This window comes from Biomphalaria glabrata, chromosome 2, assembly GCF_947242115.1.
Source record: "Biomphalaria glabrata chromosome 2, xgBioGlab47.1, whole genome shotgun sequence".
NCBI lineage: Eukaryota > Metazoa > Mollusca > Gastropoda > Planorbidae > Biomphalaria > Biomphalaria glabrata.
This window is the reverse complement of record NC_074712.1, coordinates 53,365,844-53,377,009: the sequence shown is the minus strand read 5'-3', so window position 1 is coordinate 53,377,009 and position 11,166 is coordinate 53,365,844. Positions and strand designations below refer to the sequence as shown.

Here is an 11,166-nt window from a genome sequence, read left to right as displayed (position 1 = left end):
ATTGAATCAAATCATACAATCTTTTGGTTTGGTTTAGATTTTTTTTTGGTTGGAAAGGGGAGAGAAATGAGAAAACTTCCTTCCTACTCAGCATTTGTTTTCTTTTGCTTTTTTTTAAATGACAAAATGGATTGTGTTTCTATCAGCGGTTCTCACTTTTGTTCAAATTTAAAACAAACTTTATCTTCTAGAGTTAATTCATAGATACGAAAATGAATTTGTTTCCTTGAAATGAATGAACTGTTTTGGAATATGGGATTAAGATGTTCGCCAGTTTTCAAATTACTCTAAAGCTCTTCCATCGCTTGGCAACTCATTCTGCTACTACGTTTGAGCGAGGAACATCAAGCATTCATCCTGTTTCCACTTTGTTTTAAAAAAACTTAAGGTCTTAGAACAGTTCAATCTTAAGACAGCAGCATTCATCTGATTGCGTGAGTACTAAGACTGCTTTATTGATCCTAATTGGAAATATATGGTGATGTTAAGGACTCTTCTTCAATCGAAAACAACATTCCTCAAAGAGAACCGACACAACACAAAAATAGTTGTATATATAGTTTTAAAAGCCTTCACTCATCATCAATTCTCCCACTTCTTGTGGAAAACAAGACAAAACAAAAAACAAAAACCTAAAAATTAACCTGTTATCACTTACCTTTGGTCTACGACCACTAAACTGTTTCTATGATTGAAACAGCAGCGGTTCAATTTGCTAAAAAATTATTTTTTTTATTCGCAATTTCGACCCAATATTTTTGTTGTTTGAAGGAGAGATATTGAAAAGTACAAGATTATACTTCCGTATGTAATCACTCCACTTTTTATGCTCAATGTCCTCGTCTATAAATAGTACTCGACTAGTTCAGTGTATCAGACTTGTAATCTGAGGATTTCAATCCCTAACCGCGTGTTGATTTTTTTTTAAATAGTGTATTTTTTGCACAATTTAATTTTGATAATTTGATCCACCTAAAAGGTGAAAAGGAATTTATAACCATGATCCTGATACAGTTTTAACACGTGATTAAAAATTAATTCGATAAAAAGCTGAAAAGTCAAAGAATACTCAGATGTTATATGTAGAACTATTTTCTAAGGCAGGGGTGGACAATCTTTTTCTATCACGGGCCGCATTAAAAAAAACTTTCGAAAAAGGAGGGGAGGGGGGTACACATATATGTTAATCCTGCGGATGGTTCGGGCTAAGATTAACTTATCTTCAAGCCTGAAGGAACATCCGGAACATGTATAACAATTTACAAAACAAGCTTTTTTTTTCGATGGCGAAATCTGTGTTAATGAGACCAAAAAAATAAATAATTGATCTTGTTTACCATGATAAATTCACTTGTTATGTTTTCCAAGATCACCACAACAAAACGTTTGATCAGCTTATAAATCAAGATCTAGTCACGTGGTTCCTTTTTAGTAGTAGTGTTTGCCTTTATTACATATTCTTTTATACAACACATGAAAAACCTGTAGTATAACACTTTACTTAGTGCAATAAAGCAACATATAGTCTACACACTTAGACATACTTTGAAGAAAAGTACTTATTTAGATTGCTGGCGAATAGAAATAATTATCCGAGAAACTTATATTAATATATCTTAGCTCCATTTTTTCACACTTTGCCTAAAGCAGTTCTAGTCATTCTAAAGAATGCCTGGGCATTTCTGTACAATGCCTAGGCAAAGTAGGAAATAGAGATATCATAACATCAACTTCAGTGAGGCGCTTTTTTTTTTCTTTTGCTCAATTAAATGTTTAACTTTAAGATTACAAAACTGTAAGTGTTAATGATATCTACTTTTTAACTTTACTCACCTGCGTGAGCTAAAAGGTCTTAGGAGTAACAGAGGTGCCCCGTGGAAACGCTTTAAGACCAGCTTAGGCGCCAGCTTGCTTTAACTGACATAGAAGATAGCACCTGGCAGCAGGCGGCTTCCGAACGAGAAGGCTGGAGATTTCTTACAAAGGTCGCGGGATACACATTTGAGACCAAAAGAAAATCCGCTGCCTAGGACGGACCTAGACATAATGAATAGAGAAGCTAAATCGACCAGCGCTAGATATGTAGGTCGTGGCTGGGACTGCGTAGCCACATGAAATACTGTCGAATCGAAGACATGCCTTTTTGTTATTATTATTATTGAAATATTCAATTCATTGAAGAAAAAGACTGCCTATGTTTAGTCCATTGCAAGGACTGTAATTTCATTAAAACAACAAACTTGGCGCTTTCCAATTAAAGTCGTTGATATCACGTGATCAAATATCACTTGATCAGAAAACTGTTTTGTGCTATTAACCGTCATTATTCTGGAATATAGAAAGAAAGTAGACATTTTTACAAAGCTTATATCAACTCACTCTGTCTGTCTGTCTGTCTGTGTGGTAAAAAGATTGTGCATTGTGAAAGCTAAAAAAAAAACAATTGGTAAAAACATTTCTAATCGCACACTATCGTATCTTATCCTGTTATGTGTAGGTCAGTTATGTATGCAATTACATGACTGATACAAACTAATTGATACAATTACACTTCATATGATCTTTGTAGTTTTAAAGTATTTTTTATTTTTTACATAAATTAGACTTTTTAGTTTGTAACTACACCTTTGTTTGAATTAAACATTGGACCAAATTATTTTTTTTAGTTCAATACTTTTGTTTAACCTTTTAGTTAAATAAAAAAAAAAATATCACAGGCCGTTGTCTATGTCACATGCGTCATCTACTCCAAGGGAGACAAAAAGTTGAGCATCACTGTCTTAGACACTCTAAATACACAACATGCCATGAGACATTCACACACTCAAAGCATGCATAGTTCAATATAGCATTAACACACACCCACACACAAATAGAGAGAGAGAGAGAAAGAGGGAGAGAAAATGTGTTCTTATTTTTAAAAAATATTTTCAATTTAAGTTTTTTTCTGTCACGCCTTTAATTACAACCACAGTGACATCGATGATATAATGCCGAAACACCTCTGATGCTATGGAGGATTGGATGAAGACACATCACACATTCTTGTCTTACTCCACACAGCCTTGTCTCTACTCCACACATCTTTGTCTCTACCCCACACATCATTGTCTCTACCCCACACATCTTTGTCTCTACCCCACACATCATTGTCTCTACCCTACACATATTTGTCTCTACCTCACACATCTTTGTCTCTACCCCACACATCATTGTCTCTACCCCACACATCTTTGTCTCTACCCACACATCTTTGTCTCTACCCCGCACATCATTGTCTCTACCCTACACTTTTTTGTCCTTACCCCACACATTTTTGTCTTTCCCCCACACATCATTGTCTCTTCCCCACACATTTTGTCTCTACCCCCACACACGCTTTCCTTTGAGCCAAACAATTCGCTGATGGCTCCAGTGAAATTTAAATACAGTGGTCACTTTTTGTCGGATTGTTCCATCACATGATCGATGGCTAATTCCATGACCCCTCCATTGAGTTGATGCTGTTACCTTGACCTCTGCCCACAATCCCCTTATTGTCACTTGAACTCGTCGTGATCCGCTCTGAGGAATTAACATTTCTCCTCCACTTATTATTATGATCATGATTATTGTTACCTCCCTTGCCGCCCTTTTTTTTTTTTAAATCTCCGGATATGGAAGAGTTACACAGCAAAGGGTGACAATCATGTTCTTCCTCATCTTAAACATATCCCATCGGCCCGCCGCATCCATCAGCGCTTTGCTTGCGTTCAAGCAAGGCGAGGAATTAAAGAAACGGCCTGTATTAGATTATCAATGGAACTTTCCATTTAATCCAAGCAGAAGAAAACAAGTTTTCTTGTCAAATTCCCTGTCAGTTATCGATTTTTTATGTGTGTGTAGAAGAGGAGGGGGGCGGGGGAGGGCTAGCTTACTCCAGATATTGACATTGATTTTTGTCTGCCTAATGGAATTTCATTAAAAAAGAGAAGGTTAGGGTTTAGAAGAGAAGAAAAGAGTGGGAAAGAGAGAGGGAATGAGAGAGACGAAGAGAAAGAAAGATTTCGAACGTGAAAGGAAGTAAAAATGTTTGGAATTAAGAAAAGTGTGACTGAGTGTTGCTATGGAACTCTTCAGAGTTGAAATCACAAAATTCTGAGACATCCAAAAGAAACACTAACAATTTTTTTTTATTTGACACATTTGATACAATGTTTTAATGTAATGTTATCTTAAATGGATGAATTTGGTTAAGATCTGTTTGGTCTATAAATATTGATATAATCAAAACTTTTCTTTGACTTTAATGTATTTTATTGAATGCAATCGGAAACTAAACAATGATTTTATACTATAATCAATGTCTTTTACATTTTGTTTTAGTAAAAAAAAAATTTATCTATGCTTTTGAAATGACGTCTGTTATTTATAAGATAAGATGCGACGTCTGTTATTTATAAGATAAGACAGTTGCTCAAGGTATCTATAAAGTGATTTGCTGAATAGCATTTTCTTCAATGTCTTCCTGTATCGATTTTTAAAAATAAACAAAAATAGCAATAAGAAAGGTCTGTGTAGGCAATGACCACTACAAAATTTAGTAAGCTGTAGATGAATACTACGCTTGGCTTATGAATAAATTACAATATCAATCTTCCATCGCAGGTAGAATTTGTCTATGTCTCTTTCTCGTTCTCTACATGTAAATAATTTCCAATTGTTTCTGTAATTTAATTATCACACATTTCCAGTTAGGGTTAATCTCAGTGTTAATGAGAAGAGACTTTCGTATAATGCAATAGAGATATGAATTTAACTCTTAAATCTTTATTCCTTACATACATGTTGTAAACATTTGATAGGACCTAGATCTAAATCAAATGTATCTACGGATGCGCTGTATTTATGATGCCGGAGAAATGATTGATAGGTAACGGAGGAAACCTGGCACAAGTCGAGATGAAAGGGTCGTCAAGTGGCGGTAACCCATCCTCGTATCGGGTCATCATTTCCCTGGGATTTCTTTCTCTCTTTGTAAGAGTTACTTCCCTTCCCATTTACCCTGTTGCCAATGACGCCAAAATAGATATTTAGAGGATTACTAGCGTGCGGTAAGAGTACATCGCTATAAACAACATTATTTTTAGTTCCACACTTGGACTTTTAAAAGTTCATTGTGGACTGCAAATTCATCAAAGTGTTCATTGTGTACGCTTTCTCTATTTCTTGGTATAAAGGAAGAAGGCAGAAATAGCTGTTTTGGTTGTAGATAACCGAACAAGGAAAATACGTTCACTTTGTCTTCCTCTGAAATGGAGCTGTAAATTAAGGACACCAAAGTAAACAAAATTCCCTTTTTAGACCTTGCAATCTGTAGGGCAGATTATATGGCCCACGGTTAACGAGGGTTTAAAGTGGCCAGCACAAGGACCGACCGTCATTACTTTTCCCCTACTAATGTAAGATACACATTAGAGCTGGGTGGACTCACCTTTAATTAAGATCTCAAAATTAAAAATTACTGTCTTCACCAGGATTCAAAACGGTACCCTGCGGTTTGGAACCCAAAAGCTTTACCACGACAGCTGCTTTGCCTCCCAAGAACACCAAAGACTTAACTGAAAGCGTCTAAAACAAAGAGAGTCATTACAAAAAATAATGACGATAAATTAGTTTGTTTAGAGTTGGACGTCTTTTCAACGACGTTGCTAAATTTTTATTGATCAATATTTCATGATTTAAGTTTGCATGCTGATACAGACATTTGTACAATGGAAACTTTTTTAAATTTCCGACACAACGCATTTATTTTCAGCGCCCCCCCTCGCCCTTACTAGGGAAACGTCTGTATAGGTTTTGTGTTGTCCGTCCGTCCGTCCAGTTTAAATCTCAAAAACTAAAAGCGAATTTGAAAACTATTCAACTTTTTTTGGTTTCAAGGAAATGTCACACAACTTTTTGTTTTAAATTTTGATAAATACTTTAAAACAAAAGAAAGTCATTAGCAAAAAGAAAACAACTAACCTCACACTACGGAGTAGTCGGATACTTGATACAGTTCATATAGTATCGTATAAATAAATAACGATACTACTGTGAAGTTTATACGATACTATGTTTCTTATTCATACAATACTTTGACATAGTTTACACCAAATACTTATCTCGATATCCTATTAATGGTCACCTTAAAAGAACATGGATCTCGTCACAAATATTAAATGCATTTTTGAATAATTTTGAGAGAGAATCATTTTCATTGACAACAATTTCATAACGTTTGTAGTGCTTTGTAATTTATTTTGCGTCATTTGTTTTTAAACTTCTTTACTTCTTCCTTTCAGGTATTGTCTTACAAAAGCGACATTCAAGTGAGTATAATCAGATATATTATCTTTTTTCTTGTTATGACTTGGACACAGTGTGCTGTAATTTTCTTTTCTAAAAAAGTTTCCATTAAAAACTTCGTTATTTCTTACACTTAGAAATATTTGGAAAAAAATGTTCATCTCACGTGCTGCTGTTCTCTTCTAATCTTTCAATTGCACTTCTTTAGCCAGCAATTCTGATGTCTAAAGTAATTTTTAATTATTTAGCTGTTTAAAATACAGTCTAATTGATCTAAATAATTTGTCAGTCCAAGCATGATGACAAAAAAAAAAAAAAACTTGTATCACTGCTATATATAACTCTAAAATTAAAATGAAAGCTTGGATTCTGAACTTGGAATTAAAGTTCCAACTTAGGCCATGTGACGTCTTTTTTTAAATCAGATTTTAAATAGAGAATATTTGCAATAATAGTAGCTATTTCAAGATATATTGGATCTAGTCTGGTGACAATTAAAAATCTGTACTTATTGTGCTAAGCAGCGAGATGAAGCGAAATATAGTATGAATTTGTTCTGTGATCGCTTAAAAAAGAAATAACGTCACTTTGAATAGTGAGATATAATACAATAGAATACATGATCAGAGGATCGTAATTGTTGCGAGTTATCTTTTTTTTGTGGGTAGGAGGTGCCGGAAGTTACGGTTATATATTTCTATAAATATAATTGATCTAATTAGCGAGAGTATAAAAGGAAAAGGCTGAGTAACTGCCTTAAAGTCATATGTTCTTGTATTGAACAGATTTTAAGTATTTTTAGTTATTAAGATAAGAGCCTTATTGATCCTTTGACTGAAAAAAAAATAGAATTGACCAAGAAGCGTAAACAGTAATTAACTACTGCATCATATATCGATCTATTTCATAACAGTCTTCCTATGGCATGTCATTGAAACGTTTTGATCTGTTTAAATGATATTAATTAAAATATATTGTCTCGTGAACTGACCAAGCTGTCCCCTCACAACAGTGGACATTTATCCCGAGTTTAATATCACAAGTTGGTTCTATGAATTCTAAGATCTATATCCCTTAATATAACGTTTAGTTTGTTGGCAAGAGCCTTTTATTCCAACAACTTATCATGTCACCATGCCCTCTTTTGTCACCATTATTTCACTACGTCTCTGCCCTCTTATACCACCATTATTTCATCATGCCTCTGCCCTCTTTTGTCACCATTATTTCACTACGTCTGTGCCCTCTTATACCACCATTATTTCATCATGCCTCTGCCCTCTTATATTGTTATGTCCCTCTATCCTCTCCTATTGTATTTTACCGATGAGTTTAAGAAACAAACACAAACAAATGAAACATTATTACGTAAGCGTGACATTGAAAACGAATTTGATTTTTCTTTTCAAACTTTGTCTTGTAGTTTTACATTCTTCTCTTTATCATTTCTCTTCCTTTCTTTTTGTTCTTTTTTTTTTCTTTCAATTTCATTATCTTTTTTTCCTCCCATGTTATTTCCTCTTTTCTTTATTTTAAAATTTGAGAAGAAAAAAAAACCTCCTCCCCCCCCTTTTTTTTTTCTGGCCCTGACCTTCCCAAACACTCGTCCCAAGAAAAAGTGATGTGCAATCCCATAATGCAAACGCCCTACTGCCATTTGAATGTCTTAATTTTGGGTTTTTATCTCGTAACCTGTGTTTTTTTTTTAGTCTTTATTCACTGATATGTTTGTGTCGTTCATTGTAGCTCATTGCCGTCATTTGCTGCCTCGAGAGTCAGTCACACAGATAGTGTGTGTCACTTCCTAGTTGTCAATGGATACTAGTTCGAGTTTCCAATTTCTCATTTCATTTGCTTTTTGAGGACGTCTTCTTCTAGCAAGTCTCTTCATTACTGCTTACAGTGTCTGCCATCAGAGCTCTCTCCTGGCCAACTCAATGGAACATCAATGTGTTTGTTTTAGCTTTGGTTGTTAGTATTAAATTAGCTCTCAACAACGACTACATTTCCTTAACTTGACCCTGAACTCCTAATCTATCTCTCTAACGTAGGTATTCTGTGTTTCAATTTTCCCGTTAGTCTATCTCTATATCTCTAACTCTCGTGCATGTCTCTCTGTATCTGTCTCTCACTCTTTATGTGTATGCGTTTATTGTAATTGACAAAGTTAAACTGTTAAACCAATGGTTTTTGTGTGGGTCCGGACCGGATTTAAGGGAGGTCAGTCAGGGCCACAAGAAAGAGGCATCCACAAAAGAGAAAAGATCTCTATTTGGACGGGTCAGCTACTTCACGTTTTTTTTTATTAAAAGATTGTTTTCTCGCAATCTTACAGTTGACAACACTGACCTCATTGAAAAGTGACCACCTACAGTGTACTCTTATTCCCGTACTATACTCGTGATCTACTACATAGCGTAAACCCTAAAAATTAACTTGTTTTTTTATTTACTAACATATGCATACCAAATACTTTTTAAAACGAAGGAAAATGTAATTTAATGTACAAGTACTTTCGTTTAGATATTAGTGTTGTTGTTTTTTTGTTTTAGTAATTAGTGGATTTTTATTACAGCTTTCGAAAACGTCTAAGGGGCTCCACAAAAGTTCTGCCCCGGGGCCTCCACATGCTTCGGCCCTGGTGTTGGTCAATTGCTTTAATTGCCCCCCCTCCCTTTAATGGGTATTAGCATAATTGAAGTTTAGATGTATCCGGCGCAGAGACTATGAACGCACTGATAAGCTTCGTATTTTAAAAAAAGCATACAAGTTTAATGCTCTAATTAACACTGCATTTTTTTTTCATTTCGGACAAGTACTGTATGAGTGTATCTCTTATCGAACTGACAATGTTGAAATTAACTTGAACGAAAACACTTAAAGCTAAAAAACTTAAAAGGTTTGTATCTATGACAGTGTAAATGTTGATATAGGTTCAACGAAATAAACCCATGCCGATAAAGTTTAAACCCAACCTAAGTGAGGAAGTGCAGTAGGGGGGGAGGTAGACAACAAGTGATGAATGTATACATGTTAGGTATCTTGACTCTTAGAGGACGACAGACAGGAGTCAAGAATGATCCATATCTTTTTTGTTGTTACGTAGATATTAGCTCTACCTGGCTGTCTTCGTGATATGTAATAGTTCAACAACAAAATATGCAGCGCCTCACCTCTTTAAGCCGCCAGGTGTTAATACTTAGTTCAATCTATCTTTCCAGTGGATTTCCGTCGGCCAGTTTTCGAACACTTTAAGAAGGGGCGAACAGTCTGAAATAGTATATCTCTTGAAATGTTATTGAACATGCTGTTAGCCGCATAACATCTGCATTAACCTTTCACCAAATGACACCAAATGACAGTATCCCATTGAAGCATATTGTCACGAGTCGAGTCTGTGACCTATTTCGACCAGTTTCTAGAAGCTCGAGGTCAAGCCAGTGCTGTCCAGCGTAATCAAGTTAATTTTAGGTATCCAATCAAAGAAAGGGGTTAAGGAAAAAAATAGCACACGTCAGCTTCTAGAAGGTCAAAGTTACTAAAATAGTTATCTGAGAAGTTTCCATGATTCTAGAACATCCGATTAAAAAAAGTATAAATTAGGGGAAAGTCAGTTAGACGGGGTCCTCGCTTAGTCCTCACTTAGTAATAGTTTGGTAGAGTAATATTAGCGGGTCCATTAATTAAAGTTTTATTAGTAGAAGTAATATTATTAGTTGAAGCTGAATGTTATACTAAGTGAAGTTTCATGTATCTTTAAGTCTTATTTATGAAGTATCAAGTCAAGTTGTTATTGAATTGAGAAGTTAATTTTATGTGAAAGTTGAAGAAGTATTATTGAAGAAGTTTGGAAGAAAATACAGCGATGTTTCTTCACTTTGTTGAATTATCAAGTGTGAGGCAAGTGTGATCGTCACACATATACTCTAGTAATATGACATTATCTGAAGTTATAAGTAACTTAAGAAAAAGCTTACAACTTATCTACATACACAGTGGAGTCTCAATGGTCGGCGTCACGCTGTGCGGAACGCTTGGGCTGTTACCTCTCCCATCCCAATTTTTTTTGTTTCTTTTTGTTGAACCGTACCCTCGCAACCCCATCTAGTGATGCCACTGTCTACAGTATGGAAGTAATACATATATATCTCAGTGTCACGTGCTCAGAGAGAATCACTCGAACGATCAAATATTATATTTTCTTATATGAAAAGTATTGACCTTCTTAAAATTGTTAGAAAGTAAATTTTCCTATGCTTGAGTTTTCTGGAAAATCGGTCACCGGCTAATCAGGAACCGGAAATTAGCCATCGGAAAAAATTGACCTTTTATTAAAGCGGGAAAACGGCACTGGAAAAAAAAAGTTCTTTCATACATCGACTTTGATGATTAAAATAATTAGAGTTTTTAACCCTAGGCCTAAAACTTACTTACTTGATTCCTGTTGTTTGTTTCGACTTTTTATATCATTTTTATTAAATGAAAGCTGACAAATGCCGGTTTTTTTTCATCGCGAGTAGGATTGGCCTTTTCCATATTGAATGAACCCCCCCCCCCCCGAAAGGACAATTTTGTCTGTTTTTAAGGAGATATGGATGAAGATTTTAATAATTTCAGAAAAGTTGCATGACTTGTTCGTATATTTTGCAATTTTAGGAGAATTCGAGGAACTCCTTAATAATAAGTTAAAAGGTTTTAATTTAATCATTTACACCTAGAATTCGCGCGGGGCCTATGAAAGTGCGGGGCCCACTGCTGCCGCATAGGTTGCAGTGGCTAAAGACCGGCCCTGCTTTGAGGAGAGCCTTATCCTCAAATGTTTTCATTGACGAAACG

At 35.2% G+C, this 11,166-nt stretch overlaps 1 protein-coding gene across 8 annotated transcripts in view; it reads left to right on the top strand.

Moving 5' to 3' along the window:
• Nucleotides 1–11,166, top strand: part of LOC106077154 (zinc finger MIZ domain-containing protein 1-like) — a 389,001-nt gene that overhangs the window by 63,762 nt on the left and 314,073 nt on the right. For all 8 annotated transcript variants that reach the window (XM_056021400.1, XM_056021414.1, XM_056021410.1 and 5 more), the window contains one exon: nucleotides 6,327–6,353. The gene's annotated coding sequence lies outside the window, so the exon portion shown is untranslated. Of the gene's footprint in view, nucleotides 1–6,326; nucleotides 6,354–11,166 lie in introns of those variants that run through there.